Consider the following 4,662-nt stretch of genomic DNA (forward strand, 5'->3'; position numbering starts at 1 on the left):
TCCCTCAGGGGCCCTAAAATAAGATACAAATGCCACCCATGATGTTCCTTTCTCTTGGTAATGATTTAAAACATCATCAACAAACACGGCCGTTTCTTATGGTCCATAAAGCTGCTGATGTGTTGATCAACTTCAATGATCATGGAGGACAAAGTCGAAATGGCCGCATTACGTTCGATATGCCTTTCTAAGAGTATTCTCCCCTTGGAGAATGGAATCTTGTCCTTCGCAACTGGTCGACAGGTAGTTAATACATGGTCGAGACAAGTGGTTCTTAACTGTCACCTTGTTAAGTCCTCGATAATCAGTACACATACGAAAAGGCTTATCTTACGGATATAACTGGGGTTTCCCCAAAGCGAAACCTGGCTCTGATACCAAACTGTCACACCCTCAAATTACCACTTAGGGTGTGTCCCTGTTAGGCGTGTGACCACTAGTAATGAGCCACCAATTACATTGAATCCATAAGTTTAAAAATAAAGTTTCATCATTTAATAGTAATAAAATCCCAACATAAGTAATTCAAAAAAAACCATCAAGTTCAGCGGAAGCATTATTGTATCATAAAGTAATACTAATCAACATGATAAATAAGTGTTTAACAAATGAGCCCATCAGTGTGACCATGACCACTCCTGTCCTCCAGCCAGCAAGCTCCTGTTTCCATTCCCTAACGACCTGCGAGCATGTAACAAGTGTATCAGACAAAGCTGGCGAGTCCACAGTTTTAGAAAACGTTTGTTACCAGTTGAATGTAAAACAGTTCAATAACCAATGCAAGTAATATTGTTAATATCTCAATTCCGAACAATGACGGCTCCTGAAATACACGACTGCCCTTCCCACGTACTCCTATCTAGTACTGGGCCCGACTGGGTCATTAGTTCACATCCGTCCTCTCTAGGAGCGGTGTGAGGGTGCCAAACCTAAGTAGCGCTACTAACTAATACCCGATGAGGGACTTACAAAAGATGATAGGTGAGAATATTAACCAATATACCCGTTTTTACCCAAAGACTTGTCCCCCCCATGGGATACCCACTGACTGTCCCCAACCACTGGGACGCATGCTCGAATGTAGTGAACTCACCTTAGATTGCTCGGTATGTCACGTTTCACTATTCGTTCCAAATGGATCAACCAAACCCTAGAGTGATTATCAATATGAATCAGTTTCTTATGCACACAGATCACGTATTCTTTACACATATTACACTTGCAGTGTACACAGATTTCACGTATAGTTATGCAAGTCACTTCAGTAATTCACGCAACGCACTAGTCCATAAACATACACACATAGCACGTTATTGGTTTACGAATGCACTCACATTACAATTTCATACTTCACAAGGCACGCAGGAAACCCTACTTTGTTTAATTCCATTACGGCTATACGCTCGACATCGCAATTCAACCGTTCAGGCCCAACAAGTACTCGGCCCAATATACATCTAGTTTTTATGTGGTCCATTACCAATCATTCATGTTTAACTCACACATTGCAGCCCAATGGCCTTGCCGGTCCAATGTTACACGGGTTAAGCCCAACCCTCAGACACAGCTCATTGCCCGCTCCCTAGATACGCGGCCCAACCAATGTTGTTACTTGTTGTGCGACCCAACACAAAACATAAAGGAGATGCGGCCCACTCACTTTCTAATCCAAGTTTCATCATAATATTATCTATCATTCTGTTCTTAGCAATATCAATGCATGAATTGTGGATTCCATGTATACAGTTAAAGCACGTTATTCATTAGTCAACAAGGCTATAATCAAAACAAATACCCGAATCCAATCATTCACAAATTAACATAATTATTTAATACCCATATGTCCTTGACTTTCAACAACATCATTAGATTACATACAGTTTGATTGGATCAATGCTACTCACATGAGCCGTCACTTTGTTCAAGGTTTATTACTTATCATCAATTGTATTGGAACCCTAAAAGCTATTGATATGTCACAATCGTTGCTTAGATTTTGGTGAATTTAGTGGGCAACTTTAATTGGCACTAACCTAGGTATAATGATATAATGTCATCCCTACCCAAGGTTATCAAAAGCACGTGCATAGCATCACCTATCATCTATCATCTATACCAATTTTCTAACATTAAAATTATAAGGAATATTAATATTCATAACAATCCAAACATAATAGTCAGTCAAATATTCATAACATTTACATCATATTTATAATCTTTTGGTCACATCATCTGACCCAAACATAATAGTCAATCAAGTATTAGCCACATACAATCATCATACATCCACTTTATTTGATTAGATCTAGACTCAACATAAGATGGTGCCATACACTTTTCACCTCCTGCATGCATGTCATCCTTTCAGTGATCAGTTAAACACCCCACCCCCTAACTATCATGACCGTGTATCCTCACATATATCGATTAGCAATTCACAACTGACCAGCAATCGCATATTATAAGATCACTAACAATATCGAGTTTACGTGCAACCACAGATCAAGCTAACAGTTTATTCTCATGCTTGCATATGTATCAATGCCACACAACATCAAATCATAAAGCCATAATATATACAAAGTGGACATTAATTCAGCGATGATTACACTAACCAAGTGTTCGTGTGAGAGAAAACCGAGCCGAGTCGAAAGAAGGAGGGCTTCGGGTACGTCCAGTGACGTCTTCGTGTTTTCGACGAGTCCCATTGCAGTGCTGACGTGAATAGAGGTGCTATCAATCATTAAAGAGTCGAAGAATGGTTCCTACCGCGATCCTCCGCGTATCCCGACACATCATATGCTCCGACGATATTCCGGTAAATGGGGAATGTTTATGGCGAGGTTTGATGTGCAAGATAAGAAACGTGATCAAAAGCTTTGAAGGGGTTTACAGTTGATGGTTGCCATTGATGATGGAACGATGGGGAAGAAAAGAACTGCCGCCACTTGCGAAAGGAAAGGGAAAGAATAGGCCGTGCATATATGCATTCTAGGGTTTGTAGTTTTCCTTGTACTTTGCCAAATAAAATGCAAAATGTGTCCCTCATCGTGCATATATGCATTTTATTCGAGTGGGTTGGGTTCCAATAGGGCAGATCAAGACTGGGCCTTTAGAAGCCCACTAACATGAAGTGTGCGACTGATGAATGGAGGTGTGTAGCCCGACATCGCGCGCGGCCGAATTTATGAACCAACACTTAGCGTTTCACAACATGCCATTATCCAAGTGATAGTAATTACGTATAATTAGATCGTATATACTCAAACCACTAGCTAAGTGTTACGAGTTTAGACGATGTTAACCGTGAAAGTTCGAGTTGTCACATCTTGAAAGTTCGAGTTGTCACATATAAGGATAATCGTCAAGTAGGGAATACCCCCCCCCCCCTGAGTTTTAGGGGCCCTGATCCTATTTCTGATTGTTCTGAAAATTTTAGGGTTTGTGCAGGATTATTTGAGGGTCTCAACTAGGGTTTCCTATTGGGTAAATAAAATAATAGATATGACTTTTGATGAGAGTTGTTTACAAAATAGAATAATAATAAATAATAGTTTTGGGTAAATCACAAAAAGGAAATAAAACGGTGAGAAAAGAGAATGGACCCACTTTGTAACTTTAGGGTTCAATTAGAAAATCTCCTGCATAAATTTTGGGTATAACTTTTGGGCTATTAAATATATATATATATATATATATATATATATATATATATATATATATATATATATATATATATATATATATATATATATATATAATGCACTCGTGGTAAGTATAGTACCCCTAAATTAACCTTGTCCCGAGGTCTCGAGACAGAATCCCAACGAACTTAGTCGGGCAGAGCCCTGACATGAGTTATGGGTTTCAGATCAATCGGAAAGGGTAGCGGTGATCGGGAGTTACAATACTTAAAACAGAGCGGGGCTTAGTATAAAAATAATATAGGAAGAGATGGGCGAAAGTTTTGAAGAAAGAATACAGGGACTGAACAAGCATGAAAGGCTGCTTCATACTTCCTTTTATAATTGAATTGGTGTCTTGGAGGCCACGCCTCATATGACACGTATACCATCAACATTTAATTTCTTCTAATCTCTATATGCACACACGTCCACCATTTGAAATTTTGTAGGAATTTTATAATTTAAATATTATTTTATTTTCCTTTTTGTGGACACACATCCACTTTTATAATATTTTAATTTTTATTATTTATTTTATTATTTATATATTATAATTAATTTACCTGCTTCATTTATTTGACGCTTATAACTTCTAAAATATGGCGTTTTATAAAATAATGAATATGTCATTAGAACGAGAATATTTGTATCTACATTTTGAACCAAGTTTCATTAAAAACGGAGTAGGTTCAATTATAATGTATTTTTATAACTTTTATTTATTAGACGGTTCATGGGTCCGTCTAATTACTTCATATTTCTAATCTTCAACTTACCCGTAATCTACCTGTCTAATAATATAAGTTTTTATATACTTTTATTTTATTTAGAAAGGTCACCTATATACAGGCCAATTAATTGATATAATATTTCAATCAACTATATAAAATAGTGTTTAAAACTATTTAGGTTGAATATTTATATTAAAAATAAACTAGTTACTAGTTACTAGTGTTTAATAAATTTAACCAAACCT

At 37.2% G+C, this 4,662-nt stretch overlaps 1 long non-coding RNA gene across 1 annotated transcript; it reads right to left on the reverse strand.

Annotated features, from left to right (window-relative positions):
- Positions 1-516: 516 nt before the first annotated feature.
- On the reverse strand, positions 517-3,379 carry LOC118482180. Its single transcript, XR_004867622.1, has 3 exons — positions 2,616-3,379; positions 1,094-1,150; positions 517-681 (listed from the first exon to the last, which is right to left on the reverse strand). It is a non-coding gene; the product is annotated as an uncharacterized LOC118482180 (long non-coding RNA).
- Between the last annotated feature and the right edge of the window lie 1,283 nt (positions 3,380-4,662).

The sequence above is a fragment of the Helianthus annuus genome, chromosome 9 (genome assembly GCF_002127325.2).
Source record: "Helianthus annuus cultivar XRQ/B chromosome 9, HanXRQr2.0-SUNRISE, whole genome shotgun sequence".
Classification (NCBI taxonomy): domain Eukaryota; kingdom Viridiplantae; phylum Streptophyta; class Magnoliopsida; order Asterales; family Asteraceae; genus Helianthus; species Helianthus annuus.